The sequence below is a fragment of the Lontra canadensis genome, unplaced genomic scaffold (assembly GCF_010015895.1).
Source record: "Lontra canadensis isolate GAN:19392208 unplaced genomic scaffold, GSC_riverotter_1.0 scaffold9, whole genome shotgun sequence".
NCBI classification, from domain to species: domain Eukaryota; kingdom Metazoa; phylum Chordata; class Mammalia; order Carnivora; family Mustelidae; genus Lontra; species Lontra canadensis.
In genome coordinates, this window is record NW_022631003.1 from 6,114,032 (window position 1) to 6,136,427 (window position 22,396).

Consider the following 22,396-nt stretch of genomic DNA (forward strand, 5'->3'; position numbering starts at 1 on the left):
GATTGTTTGATACTCTGTTAAGAGAAGTTGATCACATGGAGAAAGGTTGACATTTCTCACTTATTTGATATGTCTGTGGTTATTACTGCCTGTCAGTTTCAAATCACCCTTTTTTTCTGCTCTTTGAAAAATGGATGTAGGGCCTAAAATGGGTTTTCTTTCCTAGCTCGCGCTGAGGCTAGAGGGTACTGTCAGTAGAGGGTGCTGGAGACACAATGCAGTAGAAAGAGAGTTTTTCCTCTGAATTCTGGCGTGCTTTGGTCGGTTCCTGCCGCACACAAGACTCCTCACAGCTTCTCCAGCCCCAGATTCCTGCAGTTCATGGTTTCTCCAGCATCCAGTCCTACAGCGCTTGAAGCTTCTCCAGCACCCAACTCCTGCTGTGCGCCGCAGCCCGAGGCGTCCCCTCGAAAGCCGCTTCCCAACACTCGGTAAGCGGATATCCAGCTAGTTCCACTAGGGGGCACCACAGCAACTTCTCTGCGATTCAGTGAGTCACAGACAATGCACCTCAGCCTTGACTGAGGGTGAGGGCGCTTGGCATGCTCTCTATCTAAGCCCTGAAAGTAGTAGCTGCCTCTATTATTTGCTATTTCTATATTCCATATTCTTTTTATGTGTTTTTATTAAACCTTTCCTATCAAATTACCGTGTGTTTTTTCTCTCCTGGTTGGACCCAGACTGATAAAACATGAAATGTTGATATCTATGAAAATAACACAAAAGTCGTTTTACACAACTACAATGAGAAGTTGATGATAAAGTAGTTAATGGCTGTCTATTTTTTTTTTAAGTTGTCCTGTGGGTTTGTTTGTTTGTTTGTTTGTTTTTAAGATTTGAGAGAGACAGTGAGCAAACAGGGGGAGGAGTGGAGAGAGAGCGAGAAGCAGAGGAAGATCCAAACTACCCACAGAGCAAAGATCCCAAGCCGTGGTGGGGGGATCATGACCTGAGCCAGAAAGCTGATGCTTAACTAACGGAGCCACCCAGGCACCCCAGCTATCATCAATTTAAAGAGTATAAAATGGGTGGCTCAGTGGGTTAAGCCTCTGCCTTCATCTCAGGTCATGATCCCAGGATCCTGGGATCAAGCCCTACATGGGGCTCTCTGCTCTGCGGGGACCCTGCTCCCCCTCTCTCTCTGCCTGCCTCTCTGGCTACTTGTGATCTCGGTCTGTCAAATAAATAAATAAAATCTTAAAAAAAAATAAAGCGTATAAAATGAATCATTACTCAAGAAAACTTAAATGCCTGGGGGCACCTGGGTGGCTCAGTGGGTTAAGCATCTGCCTTGGGCTCAGATCATGATCCCTGGGTCCTGGGATCAGCCCTGCATGGGACTCCCTGCTCAGGGAGCCTGCATCTCCCTTTCCTGCTCCCCCTGCTCGTGCTCTCTTTCTCTCTCTGTCAAATAAATAAAATCTTTTAAAAAAAAGCAAAAACAAAACCAAAAAACCTTAAATGCCCTGAGAAGCTTGCAGTTCATACATGAAAGAGGTTTTTTCAAATTGGACAATCCTAAAATTGTACAAAATCTTACTAATAAGGATTATGAAACTGAAAAAAAATTTTCTAAACTATAACAAAAACAAACTTTGGTCAGCCATGTTGGAGAAAAGATCAAATTACCTTTTGATTCTCTCCAGTTGAAAGATGGCTCAGTCATTTGAGCTTCTAACTCTTGGTTTCTGCTCAAGTCACAATCTGGAGGTCCTGGGATTGAACCCCGTGTCGGCCTTTGCACTTAGCATGGAGTCTGCTTGCCCCTCTTCCTCTGCTCCTCTCCTTGCTCTCTCTCTCTCTCTCTCATAAATAAATAAAATCTTTTTTTTTTAAAGAAAATATTATGACATTATCATTTGGAGAGGTGATTAAGAAGTATGTAGTCAAAAAAGTTAGGAAAGAATAACAGTTATGTCAAGCAGATGGTTAATAAGTATATTTAGATATTTTTTGGATTTTGTAGTATTTGTGGTATTTATCAACTTTTTTAAAGTTTATAATATATTGTGTTTTTTTCTCATTAAAAGTAGCTATTTGCTTGTAAAACTTATTTCATTCATACTTGTGTACTCTTCTTAAAGAAGATCCCCCAGTTGTATAAGGTTTTCCACTAGCCTGGATTTGGTCCAAATAGCTCTCCTTTCCTCATCTGCATACTGAGGAGATTTGTTTGGATAAGAGTCCTCTAGGAGATGCTTATCCCTACCCTCTTGAGATTGTATTAATAGGTGATTTGTACCTAAGAATAATAGCATGAGACAGGAGAAAAAGTTGATGAATTTAAGTTCTCAAATTCTAAAATCTTACTGACTTATTCTCTGTAGAAATGTTCTCACCAAATACACAGGAGGACAAAAGAAAAAGAAATTTCCCCAGGGTATTGAGGAGGTTCAACTTTTGCTCACATGTTAAGCACAGGAGGGACAGGGTTGTGCCATGTGATAGTATGTTGAGACCACCATCCTCCTCCTCCCACCCCACAAGAAATAGGAAAAAACTTTAAATGTCTGACCATATAGACTTTTCTGATGTCTGAAATTTGAGCGATCAGAAAATATCATTATCAAAAAGATAAAACTTGTATTTCTGCAATGAATAATAAAGCTACAGATAAGCAAAATAGAAATACTCTCAGGGAATGTAACCTATTAATTCAAATTCACACCAAATTGTCAAATGGCTGCAATTATATCCTTTTGTCTAGTTTTTTTAAACTTTATTGAGTAATAATTTACAAATATAATTGTATGTATTTGAAGAATGTGATGATTGGATATACATAGACACTTGTAGAATGGTTACCAAGATCTAGATAATCACCTCACATAAAGTATTTAATTTTCTGTATGTAATAAAAATGCTTAAGATGTACTCTCAGCAACTTTCACGTTTACAATACCTATTAACTATAATCACCATGCTGTATATTATATTCTACAAATTTGTACCTTTGACCTTTATCACCTTATCTCTCTTTCCCTGGAGCCCTTGGCAACCAACATTCTATTCAGTTTCTAGGAAATTAGCTTTAATTGGTTGAGGAAAGGAAAATGAGACAAAGATTGAAGTAAAAAGGGGCAGTAAGGCCACTGGAGATGAACCATTTCCACAACCAAGTTCTGTCTGAAGCCTGATTGGAGAAGCTGGCTAAAGTATAGGGAATATTTTTAATAAGAAAAATACGCAGAAAATTCATTGTGGACAGAAATAGTCATAAATATGCAAAGGGAAAAAGAAATCCATCTGGAAATACTCATTGCCAGCTCTCTAAGGAACATGAGATGGAAAATTATAATGAGCTTGCCACAAAGCTTCCCTGACTCGAAGACGTGACTTTTCTGAGTTCTTTCATATTTAATTGTATCTACGGTAGTATTTCAGGGGGATCTTATTACTCTTTATTCCTTATTTCTACTTATAGGGAGGTAAACTGGCTGCATTTTCTTTTTAGGAGAATGCATGTTTTGTTTTTTTGTCATTTTAAAGAAAAGACATGTATTGTAATGCTTGTCCCTTCTTATATTTGACAAGTGTTTTTATATGGACAATAGATCTCTATGGGGAAAATGTCTAATAATGGGAAATTGAGTCAATATCTCATATTTTTATAATTATAGCAAGATTCCAATTTATCATATGTGAATCTTCTCCTGAAACTATACTTTGAGAGAAGTTGCATGTAAGTGATAAAACAGAAGGGCCAATATTTCATTTTAAGTTTATCAGACTGTATCATTTTATAGCTGGGGAGCGCTGAAGCACCATCCGCTGTAAGTGCAAGGAAGTTGAGACCCACAAAGTTTAATCATTAGTAGCAAAGCTGAAACTAGGCTTTATATTAGTATATGCTTAGTCCAGGGGTCTTTTTTTTTTTTTTTTAAGATTTTATTTATTTATTTGACAGACAGAGATCACAAGTAGGCAGAAGGCAGGCAGAGAGAGAGGAGGAAGCAGGCTCCCTGCCGAGCAGAGAGCCCGACGTGGGGCTCGATCCCGGGACTCCGGGATCATGACCTGAGCCGAAGGCAGAGGCTCTAACCCACTGAGCCACCCAGGTGCCCCAGTCCAGGGGTCTTTTCACCACATCAATTTACTTCCTGTATTTGCCTCATTATACAAATGAGAATAATAATCAGATATTACAAATGATTTAATGACTTCCACAATAGAAATGTTTAAAGGTTGTTCTTTAGGAAGAAGCAAACGATCCCAGAAGGACTGTCTGAGATGCAAGACAAATGGCAAGCAAAGAAACTGGTAAACATCTAGAAATATTTAAATATTGTCTGTGAAAAACAAATATTATCTAATTTGTAGAGGTTTTTTAAAAGGGTAAAATAATGGACAAAATATCCTTAAATTCAGGAGGGAAGTGATCAGAGTTATGGTGTTCTAAGGTTCTTCCCAAATCATAATCATACTACAATGACTAAAACCAGGAAATTCACACTGATATAATACTATAATTCACAGACTTTATTCAATTTTTACTAATTGTGTAGCTAACGTACTTTTCTAGTCCAGGATCACACGTTAGATGGGTAGGCTTGTGACTGCTTCAACCAAGAAAGTAAACAGAAGTGATGCTATGTGACAAGGGGAAGAAACATAGATCCCACCTCTCAATGGTAAGTGTTTAAAGAATCTACACCTATATTTTTAAACTATCCCAAAGAAAAAAGACCCAAGAATTGCTAAGACACTCCTGAAAAAAGAACAACAAACTGGGGAAATTTTGTTGTATCAGAGATCAAGATTATTATAAAACCATTAATTAAGACAACATGATACTGATATAGGAATAGACAACAAATGAATAAAATGAAGAACCTAGAAGGAGAACCCACATATGTAATGTTCCTGGCATATTACATGGGTGATATTGTAGGTCAGTGGGAAAAGGACAAGATATTCAATGAGTAATGCTCAGACATTTGGTGATCCAAATGGAAAAAAATGTTATTAGATCATACTACACTTATAAGTCAATTACTAATTAAAAACTGGGGAGTGAAGGGCAAAATCTTATAGGTTTAAGGCATTGGATAAAAATATTATAATGGTCAGGGTGTGTGGGTGGCTCAGTGGGTTAAAGCCTCTGCCTTTGGCTTGGGTCACGATCCCAGGGTCCTGGGATCGAGCCCCGCATCACACCCTCTGCTTAGCAGGGAACCTGCTTCCTCCTCTCTCTCTGCTTGCCTCTATGCCTATTTGTGATCTCTATCCATCAAATAAATAAATAAAATCTTGAAAAAAATATATTACAACGGCATCTCAGCTCCTATGGCTTCATCAGAGGTCCATCTTCATTCTTGTCCCTAGGTTTTCATAAGTCATCCTTAAATTCCTACAATAAACCCTACCAACTTTTTTGGTTTTGCTTCAGCTAACTGTACATGGTTTCTGCATCCTACACAAAGTGTTTAAGTTAAGCTGGTAGAAAGGAAAGGCCAAATGTTTATCTACTACTTACTTCATGCCCAACATATATTGTCTCATTTAGTTTTCACAAACAAGCCAATGAGAGAGTCACTGATTATCCCCCATTTTATGATGGACACATACAGAGGCATAGAGGCCTAAGTAAGGTCAAAGGGTTAATAATAAGTAGTTAAACCAGGATTTTAATCTGGATAATTCTGGCTCCAATCCTTAACAAAGGAACTAGAACTTGAACTCTTATACTGTCTGACTCCAAAGATCATATTCTTAACCTCTATGTTGTGCTGTGAAAACCAGAGTATCAGAACAACTCTCTTTGCTTTACTGTCTTATTTGTGACCAGGCCAATCCCAACTCCTGGTGTCCTACAGAGCTTCACAGAGAGGAGCACTCTTTTAGCACAGACTTGATACAGGCTTTTTAGGGAAACACTGTAGTACCAAATAACTGCTCCCCACAGGAATTTCCAGTTCTGGGACCAGACTTCACCTCTGTCATGCATACATTTTGGCTCTTAATTTCCAGCACCATTTTGCCTTGTCTCCTTCCTCCACCCCCAAGCACCAATGGTAAAGTCCACTGCAGACAGCAGGGAGACACAATGTGCTTCATCTGTGTGTAGCCTCTCCCACTACCAAAGGGATTGATAGCTTTAGCTTTCCAGAAGTCACAACTAAGTGCCCTTAGGCACATTTAGTTCAAGGAAATCAGTAATGGTTGAACTTCAGCTCCAAGTCCACACCGTGCTAGGTGTGGCCCACAAGATTTTGTACCACCTGGATTTTGCAGATCCCATAAAAACAAGACTTTCTTTCCATCTGTCACCTTCAGAGGCTTTGGTTTTTAAAAGGGCCACCACAGGCTTAGCTCATGATCTTGTACCCTGCAGTTGGCTTGGGCTGTCATAAGAAGCTGTCACCGAGAGCAAACTAAGTTAGTTTTGTTTTATTTCTCAGTGAGAAATTAGGGATGCCTGGGTGGCTCAGCTGGTTAAGCATCTGCCTTCAGCTCACATCATGATCCCAGGGTCCTGGAATCATGTCCCGTAGCAGACTCCCTGCTCACCAGGGAGCCTGCTTCTCCCTCTGCCTGCTGCTCCCCCTGTTTGTGTGCTCTCTCTCTCTCTCTCTCTCTCTGACAAACGAATAAATAAAATCTTTAAAAGGAAAAATGAGACAGCATTTCAAATATGGTAAAGATTCTAAATATGAACTAGTAGTTTCTAGAAATTGTTTTGAATTTCTTTCTCTTTCCTTTCTTCTCTCCTTTTTTCTTTCCCTTTCTTCCTTCTTAATCAGCAAAAGACTCTGAATTACTACAACTAGAAATGATCTGTTTCTCTAGCCACTATAGTATGTAGACACTTGAAACGTGCTCGTGTTCTTTTATTGAATAAATAGCTGTACACTTCTCTCACCTACCTACCAGATCAAATGCAGTGGTAATGAGTTCTGCTGGAGCATAACTTTCAAAAGTGGCTCCTTTACAACAAAATTTTAAAGGTAAAATATTGATAGGACAAAGGGATCACTTCTGTACCATTCTTGCATTCCCCACCACACTTCAACAATACCTTGGCCATAATAGACCACTTCATAACTTCATGAAATAGGTCATCACAGACTTAGAGTTGATATGTTGAGAAATAGTTACCATGTGGAGCTGAGTGGCATAGCCCAGGGTGTTTAATCCCTGCACCTGGGCTCCTTTAAAATGAGGGACAGTGGTATTAAGAAAAAAATATCCAAAATTTAGAAATAAGTTAAAGGAAAAGGAGCATGTTCTTTCAATATTAAACATTTTAACAAAGCCATGCAAGGATTACTTAAGTACCAATCCTTGACTCACCATCTAGCACTTATTTTAAAAACCCAGATTTTGTGAAGTCACATCTTAACTTACAGATTTTTTTTTTCCTCTGGGACAGATGTAAACGATTTCTGTCTAGTGGAACAATTATCCCAAACTTATGGTTTTATTGCCTCGTAGGATATTAACCAGTTTTATAGCTAACCCAACAATCTTATTCTAATATTCTTTTTTTCAATGTCTTTAAATACCCATTTACTTAAGTGGTCTTTGAATCAGCTTCCCCATTTTACTGCTTCCTTCACTAATGATTGAACAAATCTCTGACACATGCCCATACTATGTGTGAAAGGCATGGTTTTAAATTTTTGAAAATTGTACTTTGCCCAAGCAAACTACAGAGATGGAAGCCTTGTTTTCTGATAAGAATACTGAATCTGGGGAATACAGCCTGGACTCCCATTATTTCCTACCCAAATCACAGGTCTCCATGTTGAAGCAAGTGCAGCCCCACCTGCTCAAGATGGCCAAGAAGTCCCACCAACCTAGAAGAATTCATGTAAGTCAGTAGTGCATCTAGGAGGAGAGCAAAGGTACCAAGCAGTGGAATTAGTGGCACTCTACACTCTTCAGAGTAGAGTGCAGGGGAGAGGGACAAACCAAAGGGGAAAAGGAAGCAGAAAAAAAAAAAAATGGAGAAGAAGGAGAAAGAAAACAAAGTAGGGAAACAAGGCCTAGGGATGGTGCAAATGACGGGATTTCAAGCTCCTTAGAGAGAATTTTGAAAAACCCTGGACATGGACATTATAAGACTCAATAAGAGTAAATCTCTAGTTTAGTTAGGTGAGCCAACAAAAATAAGGAGAGGCATAAAAGAAGGGGATTTCACAAATATGACTGCAGTTAAAGAAATGCCAGAAATTATTAGTTGAATACTTGAAAATAGTTGAAAATATTAGTTGAACACACATTCAAATGATTTGTTAATCCAGATATAACTTTATCCACACCATGTACACTCAGTATTAATCTTTTTGAGGACTCATTCTCTCTCCCCCCAGCAATTCAAAAATAGTTCAAAATATTTAGGAAAATTATGTTATCAAAACAAAGCAAAACCTGAATCAGAGTGAATCATAGCAGTTATCTAGTCACTAAACCGATGCTAGATAAGGACTGATGACGAGTTTGCTTGCCTGCAGGGAAGGGAGGGAAGAAAGCAGAAGGGAGGGAAGAAAGCAGAAGGCATCAGAAGGTGAGGCAGACGCTGAACTTGTTTTTCCCCAGCACATTCTCCCAAACTGGTGAAAACCAGTCCAGTTTTAATGGGACAGAAATCAGTGCTCCTCAGACCATGATGAAAAAAATGTTGGAGGGAACAGTGTAAACACCAGGAAAGAAAAGAGCCCAAGGGAAGAGCCTTCTTTATGATGTTCACCCCCACATGTCTGCACAGCTTATGCTCCCTCTGATGACGGATCCTTAGTAAGTATTGGCTTACTGGTGGGTAAAAAGGGAAAGTGTATATAAAAGAACTGATGCTCCAAAAGAAATGTTCAACTGGCTTAAAAAAAAAAAGGACTACCCCTCCCCCACCAAAAAAACTGAACAGTATTTCAAAGGTGTTATTCAATGCACTTAAGTCAGTAAAGGGATAGAAATCAAACCTAGGCAAGACCTTTGTCTGCAAAAGAATGCCCCTGGTATCACTGAATTCAATACTCAGATAATAAAATTTCCATTTGATAAACATTTTTCTATATAAGAGGCAGTTCTAATTCTATTTGAGGAATATAGATTGTTGATGAAATTCACAGACCATTATCTCTTCTCCTTATTTAAAGGATTCAGATTCCCCCATCTTATAAAGCATCCAGTACAGTCTTTTATAATCCTCAGGATAATCCTGGGGGGGGGGGGGTTAAGGGGTGGGGAGAGCATGGCCTCTGAACAGGCAGAATTGCTTTTATTGTTCTTTGTTGTCTTGATGGGAATTATGTGTTCAGCTCCAAAGGCTGAATTCACGAAAACAATGTTTTTCTCCCTCACTAGGAATAAGACAAACTATTAAATCATGATTTCCTTTCCAGCTAAGGGTCCTTGTTGTCCTGACCAACTAAATGAACCATGCAGTATCTACTTGGAAAAAATGTGTGGCAGAAGTGTGAGTGGTTAAATGTCACAGAAACTGCGCTCTAAAAGCTCGCAGCTGGGACGCCTGGGTGGCTCAGTTGGTTAAAAGCTCGCAGCTGAATGCATAGTCACTATTTGCAATTCACTGCTGGCATCTGTTGCCATTCAGCCCAATGTTAAGGGGCTACCCCTGGGAGTTAGCTGATGCTTTCTGAATAACTCCCTTCTAAAATCACCTAAGAAGTGAAGCAATATTTATTTGCCAGCATGAATTATGATGCTGGCAAAAGTCATGAATCCATGTTGTTAAACCAATGCGGATTTACTCTAGCTTTGCATCACTCAGATTAACATCAGGGATAAAAGGGCAAGCTACTGTCAAGGGCCAGATACCAAGAGCTTTGGCCAGAATTAAAGACAAAAGGCACCTGGCTGGCTCAGTGGGTAGAGCATGTGACTCTTGATCTCAGGGCCATGTGTTCAAGCCTCATGTTGGATGTAGAGATTACTTTAAAAAAAATGAAAAAAGAAAGAAAAAAAGAAAAGGAAAAAAGGCAATAGGTAATCATCTCTGTGGAGAGCTGCCTTGGTCAGCACCACTTATCCAAAGGGTCCATTCACATGAAAAAGAAGGGTTTTTGAAATCCCACAGGTTTCCTGCCTCCTGACTTTAGTTGGCTCACCTAAGTGAATTGTTTGTTTTCTCATATTGTGCTTGGACTCTCTCATCCAATGATGTAAACTTTGCTTCCTTTTTTTTTTTTTTCTCACCTAATACAGGAGAGGCTCTCAATTTCCCCTTCCTGCCTAACAGGCATGGTCCACATCTCATATCCTTCTCTTTTGCAAAATGACATTTGGCCAAGGGAAAACACATCAGGAGCTATTTCTTAAATCTTTATTGCACTGAGTATTTAAATCTTTATTGCACAGCTCTAGATGACTGTTCTGTGCCCAAACAGCAAAGAGATGGGCTTAAGAGTTTCCAATGAAATTTGCTATTTACAGCTAGGTTGGGGGAGGAGTTGTGGCTCACAGTCAATGTCAGGAAATAGGGAGTGTAATTTAATCTGTGCCTCCTCCTTCCTTAACTTGCTGCTGGGTGGTGTCCCACTTTGAACTCAAATGGAATTCAGACATTTCAGGGCTCTTCTAGTGAGCAACAAGGATGGGGCTTCAAGAATTTGCAAGAGGAGGAGCCCTCTGGAGAGAATCATTCCCAGAGAAAAGGAATAAACATCACAGATGTAGAAAGGGAGGAGCTATTCCAAGTACTACATGGTGTCCTCAACCCAGTCTTACCCATCGGATTAGGCACCAAAGACTCACATTCCACCTAGGATGTGGGAATGGCTAGTAGAGAAAACACTCTAAATAAAAACTATTTGTTCACAAAAATTTGGTGAGACAGCAGGACTGTATGGGACATCTTTAAAAGGAGAGCCAATTTCCACACACTGTTGGCACCTACAGGGCTTCACTCTATTAGAATCATCAAGTGTGAGGAATCTGTATTGCCCAGCAGGCATAGCCAGTGGAAGTGAGGGCAGGGTCTCACAGATGGACTCCCTCTAGAGAAGGAGCTTGACATGCTCAGTAGAGGTGAGAGGAGGAAAGAAAATGGCTGTTTCTGTAATTTAACTGACCAGCATTGTTTGGAGAGACACATGGGGGACCTTCATAAATACTTGGTTTGAGAGGATCCCTTACAGAACACTGAGATCTTGTAATAGCAGGTGGGAGCAAGAGCCAGTGAAACCAGGGGGCCAGATGATTCTTTTCCTAAGTGTGGTTTTACTTTGCAGGGAATAACCAAGTGAACAGACTCTTAACTGTTTTTCTTTCAAAGGACAGATGGAGATCCATGTTGCTCAGGCCTAACTCCTGACGTGCTTTGGCACCAGGAGTAAAAAACTGGAATGTGCTGCTTGCTTCTGGGGTGTTGCTGACCCACTGAAGATGTCACTGAGAACATTGCCACTGAGAACAACTGATAATTTTAGCACTCCGCTGAAGGAATTAATCTACACTTATTAGTTATGGAGTACTGTTGAAAAATTGTTTTAACATTTAATTTCTATAGCTCTCTATATGTTTATTCTTTCGAGAAACTTGGTTCATCTTTGGTGTTCATTGAGAGCATCTTCTAAGAGCTCATATCTGGATCAATTCTCATATTTGTCTTCTATTGTATTTTGTGTATTTTATATTGAAATCATTGGTTTATATTCCTGTCTTTCTTGGTGCAGCTATAGGCTCTTCATGGAACTTACAGGGACAGGGATTGTATCAGACATTTTAATTATTTGAACTGAACTCTTCATAGCCTTCATCATTGTCAGAGTAAGCTCTGCCCCCCAAAAAACTCATCAAGTATTTCTGTGAATGTCCTACAACATGGCTAAGACTGGTAGTTATCACCAACAATACTTCCTGTTCTTTTAAGAGTAACAAAAATCTTAGGTGGGCATAAAACAATACAGTAAATACATTTCTCAGATTCTATTGTAGCTAGATGAGGTCTTGCAATGAAGTTTTGGCACTGTATTGTGAGCAAAGTGTGGACTCTCCCTCCCAGTTTGTGCCAGGAAAGAGAAGGAGAATACTTTCTTACCTCCACATTCTGCATTTTACTATTTGGATGAGGGATATAGTGATGAACTATCTCCACCCTTAAAGACAAAGACCCTCCTCTAGACATGGTAGAAAAAACAGCTAAGAGGATTCTGGGACCTGACAACACAGTTATAATAATAGTCCTGGACTGCTCACTCCTACACTAGGTATTATATGAGGGGAAAAATAAACTTCTATCTCATTCAAATCACTGAATAACCACTTTGGTGTGTGGTATACATTAAAATATTTATTCCATGGAACCAGCTAGTGTTCTTATTTGTCATACCTTACAAATGCTCTTCTTGGCACAAAACAAGAAGTTTAGTATCTAAATAACCCCACTGGGGCGCCTGGGTGGCACAGTTGGTTAAGTGTCTGACTCTTCATCTCAGATCAGGTTGTGATCTCAGGGTGGTGAGATTGAGCCCTGTGTAGTGCTCCATGCTCAAGAGAGTCTGCTTGAGATTCTCTCCCTCTCCCTCTGACCCCTCCCACTTGTGCTCTCTTTCTCTCAAATAAATAATTTTTTTTAAATGACCATATTAAGTCAGTAGATGATATGTGAAACTGTCAGGATCTCTTTTATAAACTATCAAATTTTAAGATTTAAATCTTATAATTGTGAAGTGAGAGAAAAACCTCTCCTTTTAACATTTCCACAGGCTATTTGTCTACCACATAAATATTCATTGATCCAACTCCAAAGAGGTGGAAGTCAAATGTTCTAGTTCCTGTCCTTTTATTGCCCTCAGGCCACTCAAGTATGGCTGCCTTCTTACTTTCAACATGCTTACTCTGAAACTCATAGATCACATGCTGAACTCTGACCAACTGTAATGAGAAACAAACTTTAGTTTTTGTCATAGTCACCTCTTTCACTCCTTTCTCATTACTTTATGCTCTTCTTTTGCTCCTTAACCTTCTATCACCCACCCTTCAATTATTTCCCATCACCCACGCCATCATTGCCTTGTTCCAGAAAAACTTGCTCACAGTAACCCTAAGAGATTTTATAGCTCCAACCAATTCTGAGACCCCCTGCTTATCCAAAATACTTTCCATGTACTGGTGGTTCCACTTATAGGTCCTCTACAGCCTGGCCACAGTGCCAGCTATGTAGGGTGGGGCAGAGTGGTTGGTCCCTGAAGGACAAGGAGGATCTTATCCTGAGGTAATAAACATTCATGAAACTGAGGGACATGTTTGATAGAAAGTCCTTTAGAGAGAGCAGAAAGTCAAAGGCCTAGAGCATTTGAGGTAACATCATAAAAAGTTTACAGAGCTGAAAAATTAAAAAAAAAAAAAGAATGAAAACAATTCAAATTGAAGTTGGAATCAGGGTTCTCATGTTTGAGACCATTCCAAGTTGCTTGGTGGAAAGTGATTAAATCTATACTTTGTTGGTTTTGGTTTTGAACCTAAGGTAGCAAGAACTTACTTAATCATGGCATACTGCTATCATCAGTCTGGGCAAGTGCCCCCTCTTATTTCATTTTGTTTCATTTCCCTCTTTAATTGTTGATTCCCACCCTTATTCCCCTCACCAGCATAAGAATCTATCCTAAAGTACAAACAATATATGTCCTTACATATGTCTATACCTTGTAAAATATATAGCACTATTTTGCATATTTGTAATTTATAAATTCCAAATTATATAAAGTAATTATGTGAAAGAACTAACTAGAACCCAGAGTTCCACATGATTTAGATAAGACCCCCATTCTCCCGACCTTTACAGTTTCATTGTCAATAGTGAGTATGTCCTGAATATGCCCAAAGGAAGACAGCACCCTGCGCTCCAGGAATGAAGATGAGTTCCCAGAGTCCTATGCATTTGAAAAGATTCCCACTCATTACCTCACCACACTCACTACAGTCTACCTATCTATATAGATAGACCAACAGAGCTAATCCCACATACCTGTGAGGTTTTTTCTCTGGCCTACATAACTTTTTCCACCGGGCTTGGAGGTGTCTAAGAATGTTCATGTCAAGAATTGTAAGAGACTAAGATTTTACCCGACTTACATTACAGGAGAGGAGCCCTGAGCTTAGGCAACACAAATCTTTTAAAATGGATAAGAAGCCTTCCTGATCTTTGCCAAATAGGGAGACATTATTTTCATTATAATGGACAGTAAACAAACCTGTCTTTTGTTATCAGTCTTCCAAAACTGTTCACAATAAGAACATCCTTGAGGGATGCCTGGATGGCTCAGTCCTTAAGTGTCTGCCTTCAGCTGAGGTCACGATCTCAAGGTCCTGGGTATAAGAGTACTGCATCAGGCTCCCGCTCAATAGGGAACTTGCCTCTCCCTCTGCCCTCCCCCCCTGCTTCTGTGCATTCTTTCTCTCTCTCCCAATTAAATAAATAAAATCTTAAAAAAAAAAAAAAAAAGGGCACCTGGGTGGTTCAGTGGGTTAAGGCCTCTGCCTTCGGCTCAGGTCATGATCCCAGGGTCCTGAAATCAAGCCCCACATCGGGCTCTCTGCTCAGCAGGAAGCCTGCTTCCTCCTCTCTCTCTGCCTGCCTCTGCCTACTTGTGATTTCTCTCTGTCAAATAAATAAATAAAATCTTAAAAAAAAAAAAAAAAAAAGAACATCCTTGAAAAGATAGTCCAGAACAAAAGCAGTCTGCTCACAAGATATGCAAAATTCAAGAGATCCTTGGAGATTGTCTTCCAAACCTCCTTCTATGCAATTTTCTCTTTCTTTCTTAAATACCCCTCTATGAAGCTTATAATATCAGATAACCCATTCTTTTTTTTTTTAACAAAATTGCTTTGTTTTTGTTTTTGTTTTTTAAGATTTTTATTTATTTATTTGACAGATCACAAGTAGGCAGAGAGGCAGGCAGAGAGAGAGAGGAGGAAGCAGGCTCCCCACTGAGCAGAGACCACCGATGTGGGGCTTAATCCCAGGATCCTGGGATCATGACCTGAGCCGAAGGCAGAGGCTTTAACCCACTGAGCCACCCAGGTGCCCCCAGATAACCCATTATTGTTGCAATCATTTACAAACCTCTCATTTTCTGAAGATTTCTGAAGAAACCAGTGTATTGATGATCCTTCACTACAGTGGCCTTTTGGTTCCATGACTTCTCCTTCAATGATCTAAACCTCTATTTTCCGATTATTTTTGAAGTTGAAATGAATATCATTTCATATGTTCGTTGTTAGTGTCTTCCTTTTTTTTTTTTTTAAGATTTCATTTATTTATTTGTCAGAGAGAAAGGGAGAACACAAGCAGGGGGAACAGCAGGTGGAGGGAGAAACAGACTTCCCGCTAAGCAAGGAGCCCGATGTGAGACTCAATCCCAGGATCCTGAGATCATGACCTGAGCCGAAGGCAGACACTTAACTGACTGAGCCACCCAGGTGTTTCTTAGTGTCTCCCCTTATGCAAATGCCATCTGCATATCCTTCACCCATTTTTCTCTTGGATTTACCATTTTCTTTTCTCTCTCTCTCTTTTTAAGATTTTATTTATTTATTTGACTAGAGAGATAGCATGACATTCCAAGCAGCGGGACTGACAGGCAGAGGGAGAAGCAGGCTCCTGGCTGAGCAAGAAGCCTGATGTAGGACTTGATGTCAGGACCTTGGAATCATGACGTGAGCTGAATGAAGGCAGATGCTTAACCGACTGAGCCACCCACACATCCTGGGTTTACCATTTTCTTATAATTAGCAAGATGTCTTCCTCATTGTAGATATTTATCCCTTATTGACCTTATTTCAAATATCCTTTTCCAATCTGTGATCTGTATATGAACTCTCCCTATTATATCTTTCAATGAAGCAAACAAAGTCTTTAATTCTAATGTATTTTCCATCCATTTCTTTTTTATCTTAGAGTTTGTGCTTTGGGGAGTTGGTTTAAGAAGCTCTTCCAGGTGTGCCTGGGTGGCTCAGTGGGTTAAAGCTTCTGCCTTCAGCTCAGGTCATGATCTCAGGGTCCTGGGATCGAGCCCCACATCGGGCCCTCTGCTTGGCAGGGAGCCTGCTTCTACCACTCTCTCTCTTGTCTGCCTCTCAAATAAATAAATAAAATCTTTTTAAAAAAAAAAAAGTTCTTCCACACCCCAAAGTCAGACAAATAATCTGTGTATCTCTTTTTTACCTTTATCATTAACATTTCAAATTTACAGTGTCCATTTAGAACATTAATCCAACTAAATTTCACCCTCTCAGGGGATATAAACAAATATAGATATATAAAATATTTGTGGTATTAAAATTTCATTGGAAAGGGTAGAAAATTAGGGGAAAGGGTCTTAAAAAATTTTTTTTTAAGTTTCTTAAGTAGACAACAATGCAAAAAGGGTTGAGAAGCACTGCTATAAGCTAAGAATCCAGTATTACTTTTCTCTATGAGACTTTCCTAATATCATCTGTTAAATGTTTTATCAATCCTTTCTCCATCTGCACATATCAGTTGTCTGATACCTGCAGTGAGCCACTTCTGATCCTTTTTCAAAATCACTTTAAAGTTTCATAATATATTTAGTCTTCTTACACATCGCAGAATAAGTGTCTTGAATTCGTTTTTTTAAAGACCTACTACAAAAAGTCCTACTAGAATTTTCATTGGGATTGAATTAAATTTACAGATTAGTTTTGGAAAACTGACATTTTACCCTGTTGTCATCCATTCCATGACCATGGTATAACACTCCATTTATTTATTTATTTATTTTAAAGATTTTATTTATCCATTTGACAGACAGAGATTACAAGTAGGCAGAGAGGCAGTCAGAGAGAGGAGGAAGCAGGCTCCCCGCTAAACAGAGAGCCTGATGCGGGGTTTGATCCCAGGACCCTGGGATTATGACCTGAGCTGAAGGCAGAGGCTTTAATCCACTGAGGCACCCAGGTGCCCCAACACTCCATTTATTTAAGACCTTTATGCCCTTAACAAATTTAAAACTTCTTCTCCATAGAGATCATATACATTGTTTATTCAGTTAAATTCATAGTTTAGAGTTTTGATTGTTATTAGGAACGGCATCATAGAATTTAGTTAGCTATTGCTGATGCAGAGGAACATTACTGATTTTTTTAAAATAGATCTTATATCTGGCATTCTTATGAAATCTCTTATTAGATCTAGAGTCTTTCTGTTGACTCAGCTGGGATTATTTTATCCGGAAAAAAAAAAAGAGTAGGGGCGACTGGGTGGCTCAGTGGGTTAAAGCCTCTGCCTTTGGCTCAGGTCATGGTCCCAGGGTCCGGGGATGGAGCCCCGCATAGGCTCTCTGCTCAGCGGGAAGCCCACTTCCTCCTCTCTCTCTCTTCCTGCCTCTCCACCTACTTGAGATCTCTGTCTGTCAAATAAATAAATAAAATCTTTAAAAAAAAAAAAAGAGGAGATACTTAGCTGGCAGGGGAGTGAATTTCTCAGGGCAAATCTTATCCATTGCACTCTGGATGTGCTGACGCCTGTGATTTCCCCAAATGTGGGGAAACTTTACACAATTTGTGGTAGTGGGGGACTGCATTAGTGCTCTCCCCTCCCTATGCCACCACATCAAAAAAAAATAAAATAAAATAAAAGGGAAGAAGAATGAAAGAAAGAAAGAAAGAAAGAGAAAAAACGAAGAAAGAAAAAGAGAAAAGAAAAATTGATACTTTCTCTGAAGCAGATGGGGAGAAACCAATAATCTAGTAATCTATATGTAACAAGTAGAATGGAGAATTGAATCCTGTGGAGCACACTATAAAGACTAGCTGGTCTGGGATGCCTGGGTGGCTCAGTCAGTTAAGCAACTGCCTTTGGCTCAGATCATGATCCCAGGGTCCTAGGATTGAATCCCACATCCAGTTCCTAGCTCAGCTGGGAGTCTGCTCCTCCCTTGCCTGCTCTGTTTGCTCTGCCTGCCCTGCCTGCTGCTTCCCCTGCTTGTGCTCTTTCTCTCTATGACAAATAAATAAATATATAATCTTTTAAAAATCAGCTAGTCTATTTAATGACACAGGTAATTTCTGCTTTGCATTTGCAATGATCAGCTTATTCAGTTCTATCTAATAAATACCTATAATTACTTTTAGCTTCCTTATTCAGATGCTCAGTCCTTTTTGTCCTAAATAATTATGAATTTCAGGAATGTTTTATGTTATAAAAGGTTAGAAGCACTTGTACTGCTTTATTTCAGTGAGTAGAGTAGTAATCAATATTCTATGGGTTTCTTTGAATAACCATATTTAATAACTCTGAACATCTTACCAGTACTCACAATGAAGAAAAGAATTAAGCATATATTTATAGGAGGAGAAAATATCTTGGGTAGTTTTCTAAATGATGAACTATCAAAAATGGCTAAGTCAAAGTGATCCTTTTCTCCTGATGATCCAAACTTATTGCTTGATAAGAGCTTCAAGAAATTAGTTGCATCAAAATATACACACCATTCCCTAAATCAAACAATAGTTACAGAATAAAATAATGTTCCATTGTAACAAACTTGGACAAAGTTTCAAACACATGTCTGTAGAATCTGGAAATTTCCCAAAATAGTCACAATAAAACTAGATGCCTTTAGAAAGAAATTTCTGAAAACTATCATATCAACTGGACTGAAAATTTCTTCCTCATTTAAAAAAGCCAAGAAATATTTGGACCAACAAGTAGTTTCTACCAGAATAAATGTGTAGCACTTGGCAAAATTTAAGCATGTGTGTTTTAATTTTTAAAAATTGGGGTTTGGGGGCACCTAGGTGGCTCAGTCTGTAGTGTCTGCCTTCAACTCAGATCATGATCCCAGGGTCCTGGGTTCCAGGCTTGGATAAGATTCTTGGCTTAGTGGGGAGGCTGCTTCTCCTTCTCCTTCTGTCTCCACTCCCTCACAATCCTCCATCCCTGCCCAGTGCTCTCTCTCACTCGCTCATTCTTTCGATTAAATAAATAAAAACTTTATAATTTAGAGGCAAGATGGTGGAGGAGTAGCAGACTGAAATGACATCAGGTCACAGGAATTCAGCTAAATAGTTATCAAACCATGCCGAACACCTAAAAACTCAACAGGAGATCGAAAAGAAGAGGAGCATCAATTCTAGAAACAGAAAATTGACCACTTTCTGAAAGGTAGGACGTGCAGAGAAGTGAATCCCAACCCACGGGAAGATAGACCAAGAGGGGTAGGGACCGTCTCCTGGCAAGCAGTGGAGCAGTGGAGGACAAAATCAGAACTTTTAGATGTCTGCTCCACTGATGGACATCACTCCAGAGGCTAAGCGGGGGTGGACCCCTCATGGGGCCAGTATGGTCTCAGGGCCCTCGGGGTCACTGAAAGATCAGGGGTGTCTGAGTGTGGCAGAGCTGCCAGGTATTGTAGCAGGGAAGCCGACTACAGAGACAGAGCTGAGGAGTGAGCTCCAGCTCGGGGTTACCTTAAACCATGATTCACGGCACAGTCAGACCACTGTTCTTTGAGCAGAGATCTCAAAATTGGTGATTCACCAGGGAGATTCACCTTCCTCCTCTGGAGAAGCAGCAGGCAGTATCTGCTGGGATTGGACACCTGCCAGAGACTGAAATGCTTGGTCACAGGCCGGTGAGCCCAGAGCATGGCTGGAGACCAGGGAGATGGGTGTGATTCACCCCTTTTCTCTGAGGACACACTGAGGAGTGGGGCCACAAGCTCTCAGCTCCTAGGAGCTGGAGATTGGGAGGTCACCATTTTCATTCACATCCTCCAGAGCTCTACAGAAAGTGTTCAGGGAAAAAAACTCCCAGGAGCAAATCCGAGCAGATTTCTTAGCCTGGCCCCTGTCAAGGGCAGGGCAATTCTGCCTCAGGCAAAGACATTTGAGAATCACTACAACAGGCCCCTCCCCAAGAAGATCAGCAAGAACTGATCAAGACCAAGCTCACTGATCAAGGAGAACAGTGGAGCTCCAGAGGTAGGGGAAAGCAATGCATGGAATTCATGGCTTTCTTCCCACAATTCTTTAGTCTTTCAAAGTTAAATTAATTTTTTAATTTTATTTTTTTATTATTCTAATTTTTTTAACTTTTCCTCTTTCATCTATTAATGTTTTTTAACTAGTTTATCTTAACAATTTTAACTAGTTTATTTTAACAATGTTAGAAAAATAACAATTTTTCTAAAAAAATCTTTTTAAACCTTCATTATTATAGTCATATTTTATCCTTCATTGTATTTATTATTTTTTGTATACATATAGGGTTTTGGTTTTTTTTTAAATTTTTGGGATACAATTTCTTCAAATAGATCAAAATGTACCCTAAATATAGCACAGGGCTTTGTTCTAGTCTCCAGCCTGAGCACATTCTATCCTCCTTTTTTTTTTTTCTACTTTCTTTAGTCAACCAACTTATCTTATCAATTCCTTTTTTAGAACTTTTTCAAATTTCATCTTTACAGTCATATTCTATCCCTTCATCATGTTTATCATTACTTTTACATATATATTTATATATATATATTTTTTCCTTTCTTTAAAATTTTGGGAGGTAGTTTCTTCTAAGAAACCAAAATACACCCAAAATCAAGTGGATGGCTCTGTTCTACTCACCAGAAATTTTTTAAATTTCTTTCTACCCCCATTCTTCTCCCTCCAGTTTGGGGTCTCTTCTGACTTGGTTAGCGTACATTTTTCTGGGGCCCTTGCTACCCTTTTACTATTTTATTCTCTCATTCATATATTCTTATCTGGTTAAAGTGACAAGGCAGAAAAACTCACCACCACAAAAAAAAAAAAAAAAAAAAAAAAGAACAAGAGATAGTACTGATGGCTAGTGACCTAATCGATACAGACATTGGTAGTATGTCAGATCCAGAGTTCAGAATGATAATTATCAAAGTTCTAGCAGGTCTCAAAAAAGGCATGGAAGATATTAGAGAAACCCTGTGTGTAAAAATAAAATCCCTTTCTGGAGAAATAAAAGAACTAAAATCTAACCAAGCTGAAATCAATAAAAGGTATTAATAAGGTGCAATAAAAAAATGGAGGCTCTTACTTCTAGGATAAATGAAGCAGAAGAGAGAATTAGTGATATAGGAGACCAGAAGACAGGGAATAAAGAAGCTGAGCAAAAGAGAGACTACCAACTACTGGACCATGAGGGGAAAATTCGAGAGATAAGTGATACTATAAGATGAAACAATATTAGAATAATTGGGATTCCAGAAGAAGAAGAAAGAGAGAGAGGGCAGAAGGTATATTGGGGCAAATTATAATAGAGAATTTCCCCAATATGGTAAAGGAAAGAAGCATCAAAATCCAGGAGGCACAGAGAACCCCCCTCAAAATCAATAAAAATAGGTCCACACCCCATCATCTAATAGTAAAACTTACTAGTATTAGCAACAAAGAAAAAATCCTGAAAGCAGCTCAAGACAAAAAGTCTTTAACACACAATGGTAGAAATATTAGATTGGCAGCAGACTTATGCACAGAGATCTGGCAGGCCAGAAAGAACTGGCATGATATATTCAGAGCACTAAATGAGAAAAATATGCAGCCAAGAATAGTATATCCAGCTAGGCTATCATTGAAAATAGAAGGAGAGATAAAAAGATTCCAGGACAAACAAAAATTAAAAGAATTTGCAAACACCAAACCAGCCCTACAGGAAATATTGAAAGGTGTCCTCTAAGCAAACACAGCCTAAAAGTAGTGGACCACAAAGGAACAGAGACAGTATACAGTACCAGTCACCTTACAGGTAATACAATGGCAGTAAATTCGTATCTTTCAACAGTTACCCAGAATGTAAATGGGCTAAATGCCATAATTAATTAAAAGACACAAGGTATCAGAATGGATTTAAAAAGAAGCCATCAATAGGCTATCTAAAAGAAACTCATTTTAGACCCAAAGACACCTCCAGATTGAAAGCGAGGGGGTGGAAAATAATTAACCATACTAATGGACTTCAAAAGAAAGCTGGGGTGGCAATCCTTATATCATATACATTCGATTTTAAGCCAAAGACTGTAATAAGAGGAAGGACACAATACCATACTTAAAGGGTCTGTCCAACAAGAAGATGTAACAATTTTAAATATATATGCCTCTAACACGGGAGCAGCCAACTATATAAACCAATTAATAACAAAATCAAAGAAATACATCAACAAAAATACAATAATAGTAGGGGACTTTAACACCCCCTCACTGAAATGGACAGATCATCCAAGCAAAAGATCAACAAGGAAATAAAGGCTTTAAATGACACACTGGACCAGATGGACATCACAGATATATTCAGAACATTCCACCCCAAAGCAACAGAATATACATTCTTCTCTAGTGCACATGGAACGTTCTCCAGAATAGATCATATCCTGGGTCACAAATCAGGTCTCACCCAGTACCAAAAGATTGGGATCATTCTCTGCATATTTTCAGACCACAATGC

At 39.2% G+C, this 22,396-nt stretch overlaps 2 pseudogenes; one reads left to right on the forward strand and one right to left on the reverse strand.

The window, feature by feature from the left end:
- Positions 1–287: 287 nt before the first annotated feature.
- The window catches only part of LOC116866370, a 46,465-nt pseudogene continuing 24,356 nt past the window's right edge, over positions 288–22,396 (reverse strand).
- Positions 17,382–17,525, forward strand: LOC116866448 (annotated as a pseudogene).